This window comes from Monodon monoceros, unplaced genomic scaffold (assembly GCF_005190385.1).
Source record: "Monodon monoceros isolate NGI ecotype Baffin Bay Population unplaced genomic scaffold, NGI_Narwhal_1 Super_Scaffold_13, whole genome shotgun sequence".
Taxonomy (NCBI): Eukaryota; Metazoa; Chordata; class Mammalia; order Artiodactyla; family Monodontidae; genus Monodon; species Monodon monoceros.
In genome coordinates, this window is record NW_021703769.1 from 50,933,608 (window position 1) to 50,948,530 (window position 14,923).

Consider the following 14,923-nt stretch of genomic DNA (forward strand, 5'->3'; position numbering starts at 1 on the left):
CTGGGGCCACGGACAGGGCCTCTGCCTATACAGCAGTCAGAGTCCATTCTGGGGCCATAAGACTGGAACAGAGCATGGCAGGTTTAGCAGTGCTGTGATAGGGGAAGCAAAGGGGCTGGGGGAGCAGAGGGCAACTCCTGACCCACTGCGGGCCGGGGGCACGTGGGAGAAGAGATCAGGAGCCTCTCGGGACAGGAGGGGCTTGGGCAGCCTCACCCAGGCTCGAACCCTCACTTGGGCTGTGCTCAGTAGCGCTCAGTCGCACAGCTTGGAGCCCCGCTCACACCGAGCCCGAGGGGCGGGGCTCCTTGCCAGTGTGAGCATGCGTATTACGGCATATTGAACAGGGGCCTGAGAAAGCTTTATGAGAAAAGCTGCAATGGAAATAGTGGCAAGGCCGCGTGGCCTAATGGATAAGGCGTCTGATTCCGGATCAGAAGATTGAGGGTTCGAGTCCCTTCGTGGTCGTTGCTTTTTCTACTCCGGGTAAAAAACAAACACTTTTCCCTCTCTCCAGACTGCTCCCTACGCGGGCCTAGGATCCTCGGGCTATGTCCGCCCCTCGGACGTAGCCCTGCACCTGCAGCTGCGTAGCTCAGGACACCTGGGAGGCCCCGAGGGCGCTGGGAGGACCTATAGTGCTCAGATCCAGACGAAATGCTGACTCTGAAGTCCACCGGCCGTGAGTGCCGGGATCCCACACGGGACTGGCTGCATGAATATAGTTCAGACGACGAGAACTGCGACAGATGAGGGGTTGAATTTTTGCACGGGTAGGTCACCCCCAAGGGGTCAGTGGACAGGGGCATTTAAAAATATAATAGATTATTGTGATGAAGTTTTGGAAATAGTAATGATGCTTGCACAATATTGTAAATGTAACTGATGCCAGTAAATTGTACAGTTAAAAATGGTTAAAATGGCAAATTTAACCTTAAGCGTATATTTTACCACAATAAAAAATGTGAAAAGAAATTAATAGATTATTTCGATTTCTTGCAGTGAGAGTATACCCTTAAATGATTAGTGTGAATGTTTTTTTAAAAATTTAAATGTAAAGAATATGCCCAGGATTCAGTCATCATTTTACCTGGAAAAAACGACTCTACCTGCGGAACCGAGTTCTTACCAAGGGATTGTGGCTAAGCGGAATGACCAAAGTGATGGGACCTCCTCCCACCAGGGAAAACGCTGGGGGAATGGCAGCTGAGCGTGTACCCCTACAGTGGGCGCAGGTGACCTTGGGGTCCTGAGGAGTGTCACCATCTCCTTTATCGTTTTTGTGATGTCTCAGTGGTTTACTAAGGGCTTATAAATAAAAAGAGAAACTTCATTAAGATAAACATTTTTATTATTTTCCCTACTTTTATTGAGATATAATTGACATACAGCACTGTATAAGTTTAAGGTGTACAGCATAATGATTTGACTTACATACATCATGAAATGCTTATCACAGGTTTAGTGACCATTCATCAACCTGTGATGAGAACTCATAGGATTTTCTGTCTTAACTCTTAGGATTAACTCTTCTTATAACGTACAGCAATGTTAATTCTCTTTATCACGTTGAATACTACACCTCTAGTACTTACTTATAACTGGAAGTTTGTACCTTTTGACTACCTTCATCTAATTCCCCCCACGCCTCCCTCCACCCCGCCTCTGGTAGCCACAGTAAGACAAATACTTTAGAGATGGCAAAGAATACCCATCTTCTGGTGGGAAAGTAAACGCTGGGTCCTCTGGTACTAGTTTCACTCTCTACCAACTGAGCTGGCCGGGCAGATACAGAGCCATTACGGAGCATCCTTAGGACAAAGACCTAAGGCCATTGGGCTCTGCTAAAAACTGCACAGACTTGGAACCAGGAAACACTTTTGGTCTAAGGGGCAACGTAGGGAGGAGGATGAAGATAGCGACCGACACTTTTCCCAAGCTCCTGGCTGTTGCCTCTCTCCCTTCCGCTCCCACATTTTGCATAACGAACGCCTTCTTTTTTTTTTTTTTAAGTACTTAAAGACTTTATTTTATTAGACTAACTGAAATCTATGGAAACACAGTTCCATTGAACACATTCTTTATGCACTATACTTAAAAATATAAAATACAAAACGCATTTAAAGTACTTATATTAAACCAAGTTTTCCTTTTGTTTTTTTGTTTAGCTTTCTTTGACACCATAAAAGAAAGAAAAAAAAGAACAGAAAGTATATTAAAAGAAAACTATTAGGTATAATTTTTTTAAACTTTTACTTTACCTATCATATTTAATATTTCCAAGACTATTTGGCCATGGAGAATCATACACATCGCACTCAAAGTTGTGTGATCACCAGTCCCCTGAGAGCTAGAGGACCAAACGTCAGGGAGCACGTCAGGGAGAGGGGGCAGCTGGTGGCACAGCCCCGCACGCCCTCCAGGCCCTGCCGTCCCCAGAGGCCAACGACGAGGACAAGGTGGCGGGAGGATGGGCCCAGGAAACAGCATTGGTGCCGCTCAGTCAAGGCTGCCTGAAGGTCATGGCCACTCGTGCAGGGCTAGGAGGATCTTCAGACAGACGGAGGAGGGAGTTAGGAAGGAGGATGGTCTTCCCCCCAGATGCTCCAGTACTTAGCCATGTCCTCAGGAAATACTTTAGAAAGTTCTTGAATCAACAGGCTTTTAAATTTCTTCATTGTGTCAATCTTGCCTTTAACTTGTTCATTTTTAGCCAGAGCCCTCTCCAGGCACTCTTTGGTATAGAGTTGGGGATTTCGACCTTGATCTATGTATTCAAAAACTTCTAAAGGGACAGTAATATCATGAAGTTGCTGTCTGCACTTATCGATATCCTGTAAGCCAGTAACAATAAAATTCAGCTTCTGGTTGAGCCCGGCCTGGCTGCTGGGCTGGAAGTCGCTGACGATGATGCCGAGCTGCCGGATGTTCTCCACGAACTTCTCCAGGTGCTCCTCCAGGTGGTCGAACTTCTCGGCCATGGCCCGGCCGTCCGCACCGCCGCGGGCGCGCTCCTGCCCCCTCGAACGCCTTCTTGATGTTAATTATCCCAGGACTCGGATTCTCCTAAAAAGATGGGGAAAGGGCTCCTCCGGGACTTGATCCGCAGACTTCCTACATCCTAAGCGAGGATCGTACCTCAGCTCCATCCGCGCGTGTGCGATCTCTCCCGAGCCCCAGGATGCTCGGGAACCGGCGGGATCTAAGAGGATGCACCCGCCGAATACGGACCTCAAGGGGACCAAGGACCCGCCGAGCTGGAGCCGGCAGGCTGTGCGTAATGTGCAGGAACCGCGAGGAGGTGACAGAAAGACTGGTTTAGGACTGTTGAAAAACGTTTCTCATCAGCCCCGGTGGCCTAATGGATAAGGCATTGGCCTCCTAAGCCAGGGATTGTGGGTTCGAGTCCCACCCGGGGTACAGGAGGTAGTATTTTAAACTTTCTGCCAGAGGAAAAATGAAATGAAGCTAGCTGTCTACTTACCCTAGTGGGAAATTAAGGGGCCCTGGGGTTTAGCTAGATGCCACCCTATAGCGAAGTTGGACAAGGTTTACTTTTCTGATAAAGATGTGCGCGTTTTCAGATTTTGCCCAGAATAAAGTTTTCTCTTTTTAATCCATGCCTTCATCCTCAAGGTAAAAATCTCCCAAACTGCAGGACATGGTGGAGTAAAATCAGAAGCCTCCTTTACCACATGCCCAAAGAGGAGGTGGCCGCTGAGGCTTTGTCATATATACACATAGTTCTCTTTTATTTTTAAAAACCATGGATGGGACTCTTCTGTTCCTCCAGCTCTGGCCTTACTCCTGCTTTCCCGAGCGCCTGAGGTCCCATCATCCCTACTCAAACCAGGGACCTCGTCTCAATGCAGCATCTCCCACCATCATATGTGGCCTGCAGAGAACAGCGACCACAGAGCTATCCAAGGCTGCGGGTGCTTCCCTCACCAACGTTTCTCAATGCCTTGTTGAAGGGAATGTCCCTGGGGCCCTCTCAGTGGGGTGGTGGGTGTGCTTTTCGTGTATGATAGACCCGTTCCAGTATTTCTGTCTCACAGAGTCTTTGGATTCCTTTCTCTACATGATGCCAGGAACATTCTTGAATCTCAATCTCCTTAAACATAGGCCACCATTGAGTTGCATGCTTAGCCAACCAACTAAGAAAACTGGCAGAGCCACATTCAGCTGCACAAGATAACACATTAGATACAGGCTTGCTGGGAAGTGCACCCAGAGAAATAATGTCACCAGTTGCAAAAATCCCATCCTCCTTATTCTAACATCCTTGGGTCCATTCCCACACACATTCCCGAGTTCTCTGCTGGCATAAATGAAAAACTTTGCAATTCTTTTGGCATATGAATGATTTCCTCCCAGGCCAGCCTTTGTCCTTCTCCTACAGCATGCTGATCTGATTGTAGTTATAGGGCAACCAGTGTTAGGGGGTAACAAGGCTGGCTGGTGTGGGCTTTGAGGAGAACCGTCATCCCCTGTCTCACCTGCCATGCTCCAGGTGAGATTATTATAGGATATTCAAACACAGGAAGGCTACTCTTCTCAGGTATCAGAGGACAGGCTGCTTTCACTGGCAAGGGAGGCTCCAAATGACTCAGGGGTTCAAGATTCTCAACTAGGTCTGAGCCTACCTAGATGTCCCCAGGCTTCGGCTCCACTCCTTCATAATCAATGCCGTTTCTTCCACATGGAAGATCTCCCAAGTCTATGAACTCAACTTACATTGTCATTCCACAACATACTTCATTCGATTATGTGTTTGATTTTCAGCAATGTCAGCCCTGCAGCTATACGATTATTTTATGGCTGCCAGAAAACGTCCCTGGATCTCTGAACATGACCTAGGCTGAAAATTTAAAGGCCTGATCTTGTCATTTTCTTTCTTTAAGCAAACGGATGCACCCAGGAGAATCCTTTCCATGCCACAGTCCTTGTAGTCACCTTTACTGCCATAAGAGTCAAGTGCAGCAGCCAAGTGGTCTCCCAGGGCACTTGCTTCAGTCGGCACTTCATCATAATCAACCAGGTGATAGGCGGCTTGATAACGATGCCCTTGCATGCCACGAGTCACCAGTATCCCATTTCCCATTGGCAAGGAGCTCAAGCCCAAATTCATTACCAAACCAGGGTCCACGCAGCAGTCAAAAAACCCATCCGTTGGCGGGTGGGGGTAATGGGGAGAGGTTGGTACAAGGATACAAGCTTTTAATTATAAGACGAATAAGTTGTGGGGATCTAATATACAGTATGGTGATTATAGTTAATAATACCGTATTGTTAACTTCAAATTGCTAAGAGTAGATCTTAAGTATTCTCAACACGCACACGCACACACAGAAGGTAACTTTGTGAAGTGATGGATGTGTTAATTAGCTTGATTGTGGTAATCATTTCACGAGGTATAGATATATCAAATCCTCACGTTATACACCTTCAATATATATCATTTTTATTTGTCAATTATACCTCAGTAAAGCTGGGGGAGGGTAAGAAAACCTATTTGTTACTGTAAGACTAATGAAAACTGGTAACTATGTAAAAAGCATTGTTAAGGAGGCAGTTGAGAAGGCAGAAGGGAACCGTGAGAAAGCAGCTACCACCCATGGGGCTGGAGGACCACGGGAAGAGGTTGGGATTATTAAAAGTTAGAAGCTTGGAGAGAAATTGTGGAGCTTAAAAACCAATCTCTGGGGCTTCCCTGGTGGCTCAGTGGTTGAGAGTCCGCCTGCCGTTGCAGGGGGCACAGGTTCGAGCCCCGGTCCGGGAAGATCCTACATGCCGCGGAGCGGCTGGGCCCGTGAGCCATGGCCGCTGAGCCTGCGCGTCCGGAGCCTGTGCTCTGCAACAGGAGAGGCCACAACGGTGAGAGGCCCGCGTAACGCAAAAATAAAAACAAAAACAAAAACACACCAATCTCTGGAAAAGAGGAGCAGCTCAGCTGAGCTCAGAGGAGGGTCCCCTGGGACTGGCGTCCCCAGACGCCTGAGGAGGGGGCCTCCGTCAGCTTGCGCAGGTGTCTCTCATGAGCCATGATGAGGGTGGTTCTGTGAGTGCTGGGAAAACAAGCTGGATTCAGCTGCCATTTCTGGAAATAACTACTATTGCAGGAATAAAAAAGTGAGGCTGGGTGGGGTGGGTGGCAGTAGGAACGGGAAGCAAACAGGAAGTAGAGTCCCTTCTTCCTCCGCCAGCCTTTCAGCCTCTCGAGTGCCTTCTATCGGCAAAATATGACACAGATCCTCTGGCAAAGCGCAGTGCAGTCAGTCCCCCACATACGAACCTTCAAGTTGCGTACTTTCAAAGATGCGAATGTGTGTTCGCATGTCTAATCACGTAAGTTAGTTCACGTGTCTGGCGTATATTGTCACATGCGTGCATCCTATACAAGTGGTTGTGCTTTTGTGTACTTTACTGTACAGTACTGTATAGAGGACAGTAGCACAGTGTCTTTATTTCAAGCCCAGGATGTCCGGAAGCAAGCATAAAAACAGCAGTGATGTAGCTGGTACTACTGTACTTTTCAAGGTACTGTACTGTAAGATTAAAAATGTTTTCATTTTGTGTTTTTTATGTACTATTTGTGCGAAAAGTATTATAAACCTATTACAGTACAGTACTACATAGCCGATTGTATTAGTTGGGTACCTAGGCTAACTTTGTTGGACTTAGGAACAAATTGGACTTACGAACGTGCTCTCGGAATGGAACTCGTTCGTATGTAGAGGACTTACTGTGTCACTAAGTGGGGTCTACAGGGTGAATTTGAAGCTGAGGGATAAAAGTTTAAGTACTGGCCCACGGGTCTATCCTGCTTCCCCCGCTTCCTTACAGATGCCTCCTCAGAGTGTTCCCTTCATGGACTGACTACACAAAAATCCCTGGAAACTTGTCCTAAAATAGTTGGAAACAGACTCTAAGAATGAGAATGTTACCGAACCAAACTTGGGTCTGCTCAGCTTTGTGCAATAAAGCCAATCTGCTGACACCGGGTGGTGGTGAAGGAAAGTGCAGCGTTTATTGCAGGCATCGCGCAAGGAGCCCAGTAAGCTAGCGTTCGAAAGGCCCGAACTCCCCAGATGACTGTCAGGGAAAGGTTTTTAAAGACAAGGTGAGGGATAGGGGTTGTGGAGGTGTGTGATCAGCTCATGGACATTCTTCTGATTGGTTGGTGGTGAGGTAATTGGGAGTCAACATCATCAACCTTCTGGTTCCAACCGGTCTGGGGTCTACATACGTGCTTTTGGGCAATCTACAGTTAACTTCTACCACCTGGTGAGGGTTTCAGGCTCTGCAAAACAGCTCAGAATATTATCTACAGCCCTTGAGGAGGAGCTAAAGGTGCCTGACTTTGTTTAATGGCTAAACCACTGTCTTGCTTGACTGTTTTCCTTTCTTTCTGCATTTTCTCACTTCTCTGATTAAATTTATTCTTTGGAACTTGGGGAAGGCCTAGAAGGCTAATGTTTTCTACAGATGAGGGCAGGCGGAGGACATGGGGGGGATCTGTCCCTGGAAGGCCCCATAGGGTCCTGCTCGGTTACAAGATTCCAAGGTTGAATCACCTTCTGGCTGCCTGGCACCAAGGAGAACATCACTGGTGGTAGGTAGACTTCTGAGAGACCCGGGTATGCTGGAGCCATGCAATTATTAAGCCTTTTGTCCCCGTTGAACTGGGATGGCTGTATGGGAGGGAGCTCACCCCATGTCTCTGGCATTTTGGAGATACAGTGGAAATGTGATCATTGTAAGCATTGTGGAATTATGTGTTGACGCATTGAAACAAAAATGTTTCAATGTCTTTAATGCATTGAAACCCGAGAATGACAGCCTCCTGTGGACTAATCACCAATTCAAAGCAGTGTGAACATCAGAGGCTGCTCTGGCAGCATTGAAAGCAACCTACATCTTTTACAGCTGAAGGGCAGATAAAGCTGAAGGCCAGGCTCAGGAGCAGGCCTTGAGGCAGACTTGAATTCTCAGTCTCAGCAAATTTCCTGGACCAATGTCAGGGTGCTGATAGGGAAGAAATGGGACCCTCAAACTTGCAATGGGATATCTGAATAGCTGCATTGAGAACCTTGAACGCTCGGGGCCATCAAACTTGGAATGGATATATCTGGGTAGCTGCATTGACAGCCTTGAACTCTCGGGGCCTGCTGTGGGGGCCCAGGCCTCCACCCCCTTGCCTGGAGACTAGGAGGAACCTCAAATGAGGCAGGTATTTTACAAAACATTTGGTCACTTCAGACCTGCTCCAACTTCCCCTCCAGGCCACCATACCAAATACTAGGGTCACATCCCAGCATGACTCAACTGGGAAAGTACTGGGACTGCTTCTGTAGGATCTGGATGACGTGTCAGCGGTGACCTGGAGAGTCTGCCCAGAGTGGATCCTGACGGTCCTGGATCTGGGTGAGGAGAATAAAAAGCTGGAAAAAGGAGAGATTATCATATGGGACACTCTTTCATGACACAGAACTTAACGCCTGGCATGGTCCCTCAAACTGGTTGTGATACTCAGCTGGCATGGCACTTGGAAGGATGGAAAAAGCAATGGCCTACATTAAATGAAGTAGAATTGCCAGAAATGCCATGGCAAACTGTGAAAGAAGGAATCAGAAGGGACAGAGATACTGGCTCGCCAGCATGGCTCTACGGCATGCTGCAATGGAACAGACTATGGATCTTGGCAGTGCCTGCAGGAAATGCTATTCACGGAGGTAATAAGACTTGCATGCTTGAGGAGACGCACCAGCATCTCTGAGAAGCTTGGGAGGTACTGTTTTCTGGTCTGGTGCCTACTGGGACACATCCAAAGTAGAAGGTAAGCTTTTGTACCTTGTCTCTCCTATTATTAAGAAGGAAGCTCAGCACTTTTAAAAAAATTGAAGTATAGTTGATTTACAATGTTGTGTTAGTTTCTGCTGTACAGCAAAGCAATTCAGTTATACATATATATATTCTTTTAAAAATTCTTTTCCATTATGGTTTATCACAGACTATTGAATATAGTTCCCTGTGCTACACAGTAGGACCTTGTTGTTTATCCAGTCTATATATAATAGTTTGCGTTGGCTAACCTCTAACTCCCAATCGATCCCTTCCCTACCCTCCTCCCCCTTGGCAACCACAAGTCTGGAAGGAAGCCCAGCACTTTGACAGGACCCTGTGATGGGTAATTTTGTGTGTGAATTTGGCCAGGCTATGGTGCCCAGATGTTTGGTCAAACACCAGTCTAGATGTTGCTGTGAAGGTATTTTTTAGATGTGACTAACTTTTAAATCAGTAGAGTTGAGTAAATCAAATTATCTTCCCATAATGTGGGTGGGCTTCTCCCAATCAATTGAAGGTCTTAAGAGAGAAGACTAAGATTACCCCCAAGAGGACAGAATTTTGCCTTGGACTGCCTTCTGACTCCAGTCTGCAACATGGACTCTTGATGGAATTCCCACCCCGCACATTTCACTTTGGGATCCCCACAATCATGTGAGCCAATTTTTACAATCAATCACAATCTCTCCCTCACTTTCCCCTTCCTCTCGCTCTCTTTCTCTCTCTCTCTGAGTTCTCCAGAAAAATAGACTACAACAGAACTCTGATGAATATAGTCTCTCTCTCTTTTGGACGAGTAGGGTGCCCCAATCCAGGCACCAAGAGGGACACAACCTGGCAGGCACCTCCCCACTGCCAAGCCCTCTCCTGCCCCCCGTTGGCCCCCACCTTGGAAACCTGGATACCCAGACGACCCGACATCATGAGAGCCTCAGGGCCGGTGTTGCTAACCCTTCTGGTTCCCCTACCCCACCCCAAGAAAGGAACTCACATTTCCCTCACTGCTGCCTCTCGAGGAGTGGGACACCCAACCTCTACTTGGAGTAGCCCACGATTTCCAACTTTCTTTCTACTTTCGAAAGGGGAGAGGGGCTGGGACAGGAATAACGGCCAGATGAGGGGCTCCCTTCCCTGCTGCATCTCTGTCTCAGGAGGGAGGAAAACTGAAGCAAATGCACGTGGGGACACACAGGGTTGGGGGAGGTGAGGGTCCTGGGTGGGGAACACCCCCGGATGGAGCATCACGTAGGTCCCTGCTTAGGGCCAGAGTTAGCTGAAAATCCATTTCCAAGTCTCCTGTTGTAGCTCTCGTTCCGCGTGTAGAACTGAGACTGAATGGGTTCAAGTCCTACTTTGGGCGATAATTCTTGGCCTGATAAGCGCTTGCCCCGATTGCGGGAATTTCAAGAAAGTTCTTAGAAAAGGAACCTCTCAGAGGGGCTCCTGACCCACTCTGTGTGCTGTATCTGGAACTGTGGAGTAAGTTTCAACTTTTAAATTCCAAAACGTATATAATAAAATATTAATGAGACAAAAGCAAGTTGCTCCGGTGAGATTCGAGGTTGGTGGCCACATGCCGGCCTCCCTGGACCAGCAACAGATCCTCCTTTGGAAGAGGCTTAGTTTATATGGATCTGGCCACTTCTGTAATATCATCTCTGCTTACCTGTGAAGCCAAGCCCTGAGGGCAAAAGTCATGTCTAACGTGGGGCTCGCACCCACAACCCTGAGATTAAGAGTCTCATGCTGTACCGATTGAGCTAGCCAGGCAAGGTTAGAAAAGGATGCTCCTCACAAACTAGTTGTATTTCTTCAGAACTTTACTGTCCTAAAAATGGTAGGGACAAACCCTGGATCCTGTGCACACTGCATCTCGGGCACTGGAGTGCTGAATTCTCGGGTCCTTTCAGCAGAGGACAAGAGCCCCAACAAGTTCCTGTCTGCTGTCCGGCCGTGGGTCTGTGTAGTCCCAGCAGCTCCAGGGAGCTGGAAAGTCGGGGGCAAGGGCACGTGGTTGGGTATCACTAGAGACTAGTAAGGATCGCGGTGTGATCCTCGCTTAGGTTGTGGGAGGTGTCGGGTTCCAATAAGGGATGATTTCTCATCATCAAACTCTCAGCCCTCTTTTCGACGAGTAGCCTGAAGCAAACCAGGAAGGCTCCATGGCCTCGCCTCGGGGACAAGCCAGGGAGGCCTTCCTTTCCAGGTGGATGCTGGACTCCTTGCTAGCGGGGCAGCGCCGTTCAGGAAGAAGCGCGCACCAACGCCAGTTCTGACCCCTACATCAGGGTTCCAGAACTGTGAGGGTTTTCTGGGGCCGAGCTCAGGCCAGGAGGGACCCCGAGATGCTCGAGGCTCACCCGGACTGGCCGGTTGGGAGGTGGCAGAGTCTCATTCTCGAGGTCTTGGATTTGTGTCCCATATTGGGTGAAATTTCTGGCCTGGGAGATTTTCACACTCACCCGGGCCACAGGGACTCCCTCCTCCTCCTGGTCGCCCGTCCCCTCCTCTAGCTGTTGGAGACTGGGTGGCCCTCGTGGCCTGGGGGAGTCTGGCTCTGCGGCTCTAGGGCCCTAGTGTGCGGGAGACCCCTCTCCGTGAGGTTCCGGCAGCGCTGCAACTCTTCTTCTTCTTCTGGAATCGAAACCGAAACCTCCTTCGGCGCCAGTTCCTGCGGGGCCCGGCCGCCAGAACTCTGCCCAGGATCGGGGGGCGGAGCCGCGGTCTCAGGCTTCCAAAGACAGACGTCAGGAGCGATTCAGGCGCCGGCTGGTTGGTCTAGGGGTATGATTCTCGTTTTGGCGTGCGAGAAGTCGCGGGTTCAAATTCTGGTTGAGCCCCACTTTCTTTTTTTTCAGACATCCCCAGTTTTCGGGCTGAAGACTCCGGAGCTCTACGGAGTCCTAAGCGAGAAGATCTTGGTCCCCGCCTTTCGCGATCCGATCGGGCTGCGCCCAGTTCCGTGCTGCCAAGTGGCCATCGCTCCGCTTGGGGCGGGTGTTTCCAGGCCGGAGGCTTCGTCCTCGGGGCTCCGGGACTGGCCTGGAGGCCTGGCGCTGGGGGAAGGAGCCCGAACGGGGCGGGGGCAAACACTTCTGTCTCCGCTGGCTGGAGACCAGGTCTGTGTGCCAGACGGTCCCTGGACCTGGAGAACGATGTAACTTGGTCTGGGCATGTATTTTTGCTTTGGGTCATAAATTCAAATTCCGGACAAGCCCACGTTTCAACGTCTTTTTCCTACTTGAGGGGCTGCCAAAGGGCCTTCCACGACCAAGGGAAGGAAGGAAACCGCATCGGAGACTGAGCATGGGGACCGCGAAGGACCTGGGGTCTCCACAGGTGTCCAGAGGGCGGTGCTCTAGACACGGGGTCTCTTCTCCAAGTTGGAAGAACGGCAATGTTTACATAGGTTTTTATTATTATTCTCTGAGGCCAACAGATCCAGCCATTGAGAAGATGGCTTGTTACAGTTTCCAAGAGGAGGGGGCACGCCTCCACGTTGGGGGAGGGGGGCACAGGGGAAGCACCAGAGTCAGTCAGGAGGCGGAAGGAATGAGAAGAAAATGTGGGCAAAAGAGGCTTTATTGTGGTTTCACGAAAGGTGAAACAGGTGAGGCAGGGAAAACAGGTTTAAATGGGTTAGTTTGAATAATTTCACTGGGCTCTGGGGCATAGGTGCTGTCCCTAGTTTTCTGTTTCCCAGCCTTGAGGTGATTCTGGCAGATGGGTTGTGGCCCAGAGTGTAAGAGTCTGATAAAACAGGTATTTGTGGACTCTGGATTGGTTGGTTTGTATCTGAAATGCCTGCTGGCAGAGGAATTGTTTACTATCTCCTAGAATTGGCCAACCTTGGGAGGGGCATTCCCTCCAGAATCAGCAAGGCTCCAGACATCAAAGAATCAGAATACAGAAAAGAAAAGACAAGTGTGACACGGGCAGGGACTGAGGCTTTGGTTGAAATTTCAGGTCCCCCAATCTGGGAAGAGCTTCCTGATCCCAGGCCCAGGGGATTATGGCACAGAGCCCCTGCCAGGTGAGCTGCCGAAGAGCCAGATCTTCCCAGAACATGCAGAGGGGGCAGGGGGCTGGTGGGCCTCTTCTCTGACCTAAACGCTTGGGTTTCTCCAGTTAAGCCCAGGGTCGTGCATGCTGGGTGCCCCTTTCATGCCTCCTGACTCTCAAGTCCCCGAGCAAGTGGGTTTCCTGCACAGAACCCCGGGCCCCACTTGGATGTCCAGGGAGGCCTCTCCCACCCCTGAGGCCTGGTGGGGGTCAACCGGGGTAACCAGGCTCCCTGGCCAGCACTTTCTTCTCCTATAGCCAGAGCCTTTTAAGACTTCCCTTTTCTTGAGGGGAAAGCACTACTGCCTCCACCAGCAGGTTATTTCCTCTGCAAAGTCCTCTTCTGTGTCAGTGGTGTCCCTCCCTCAGGCCTGCCTTAACCCCCTTTGGCTCCCGGCGTCTGCTCCCCTTTACCCATGCCCTCAGTCTAGGGCCTGCCTCCAGTTGGGCATTTGTCCAGTGAACAGGAATTGCGAACTGCAGAGGAAGGTCCCTGTGGACGAGTTCTTACCCTCACTTTGGCTTCAAATCCCCGAGGAGCCCAGTTTGCTTTTTCTGGTCATTTTATGGCAGAAATGGAATCCCTGGCAGAGCTGGTGTGGGGTCAGGGCCTGTGAGGATGGATCATGTGGCAGACCCAGGGGGTGGCGGACCCAGATCCCAGTTGGACTTGAGTGGCCAGATCGGGCCTGGACACTGAAGTCTGGTGTCTGGGTGTGCTCAGCGGACATGGAGGGGCCGTGACCCAGGTCACAGCAGTGGCAACGGCAATGACAACGCGGGGCGGGGAGTGTCCCCTGAGGGCTCCCTGAGTTTCCTCAACTTCCTCCTTTATCCTTTTGCTCCCTACCTAAACCCCCTCTCCGGGGCACCTTCCCAGCTGCTGTCTGCACTGGGACGCGAGTCTGGGGCTCCGGGAGGCAGTTCTCTGATCTGGACGGGGTGTGAGACTCGGGACCCCGCGGCGGGTCTATCCAGTGAGTGGCGTGGGGGTGGGGGGGGGTGGTCCCGGGGGCGTCCGGGGAGCCCACCACACCAGGGGCGGGGGGCCAAACCCGGTTCTCAGCTTCACTCCGCTGCCCAGCCCTTAGCCCGGTGACGGAAGAGGGACCTGGGGACGTTCTCCTGAGCTGATCGTCTCAGTTTTCCACAGGCGGAGAGGAGAGCAGAGGAGCGGGACCCTCCAAAACCCGCATCGGGACTTGCCGACTTGGGAGTCTCAGAGTGTGGCAATGCTGAGCCTTCCCATCCCCCTCCTGTCCATGGAATCAAATCCTTCCCTGACATTCGTGGGGAAAAGGGAAACGATCCATGGATGAGAAAACTGAGACAGTCCAGACCAGTGAGGACAGAGCCACGTTGAACTCAAGAGGAGAACAAATGACCCTCAGGAGGTGGCTCGTTGGTCTAGTGGTATGATTCTCGCTTAGGGTGTGAGAGGTCCCAGGTTCAAATCCCGGACGAGCCCCTCTTTTAAAGAGTAGTTGGGGGCTTCCCTGGTGGCACAGTGGTTGAGAGCCTGCCTGCCGATGCAGGGGACACGGGTTCGTGCCCCGGTGCGGGAAGATCCCACATGCCACGGAGCGGCTAGGCCCGTGAGCCATGGCTGTTGAGCCTGCGCGTCCGGAGCCTGTGCTCCGCAACGGGAGAGGCCACAACGGTGAGAGGCCCACATACCGCAAAAAAAAAGAGTAGTTGGGATGTGGGACACACCGCTGTCGCATTCACCAGATATGGACATGCCCACCCTGGTTTTCACCCTCGTCCTTCCTCACAGTGGTCTGGGCTCCTCTGCCCTGTAGGGTCACTCCTGTTTGAGAGACGATTGTGACTTGGAATCCAGTACACCCCTCACTCCCAAAGGATTATCCTAGTATAAGTTGAGCTTTTTACACCATGCTGTCTTGCAGATGCACAGATAATAGTAGCAGCTCGCTCCGTCGACTAAATAAACCAAAGGAGAAACTGGTGGGTGGCTTTTGTCTGGTAGCCAGGTTCAAATCTTTGATGGACC

The 14,923-nt window shown here is 50.4% G+C and overlaps 4 non-coding genes and 1 pseudogene across 5 annotated transcripts; 3 read left to right on the forward strand and 2 right to left on the reverse strand.

Annotated features, from left to right (window-relative positions):
* Positions 1–395: 395 nt before the first annotated feature.
* On the forward strand, positions 396–468 carry TRNAR-CCG. Its single transcript has one exon. It is a non-coding gene; the product is annotated as a tRNA-Arg (tRNA).
* Positions 469–2,556: 2,088 nt separating this feature from the next.
* LOC114893630 lies at positions 2,557–2,981 on the reverse strand (annotated as a pseudogene). The gene has a single exon (XR_003792984.1). The product of XR_003792984.1 is annotated as a mediator of RNA polymerase II transcription subunit 10 pseudogene (transcript).
* Positions 2,982–3,347: 366 nt separating this feature from the next.
* Positions 3,348–3,420, forward strand: TRNAR-CCU. Its single transcript has one exon. It is a non-coding gene; the product is annotated as a tRNA-Arg (tRNA).
* A 7,124-nt stretch (positions 3,421–10,544) lies between these two features.
* TRNAK-CUU lies at positions 10,545–10,617 on the reverse strand. Its single transcript has one exon. It is a non-coding gene; the product is annotated as a tRNA-Lys (tRNA).
* Positions 10,618–14,305: 3,688 nt separating this feature from the next.
* Positions 14,306–14,377, forward strand: TRNAP-AGG. The gene has a single exon. It is a non-coding gene; the product is annotated as a tRNA-Pro (tRNA).
* Positions 14,378–14,923: the final 546 nt, after the last annotated feature.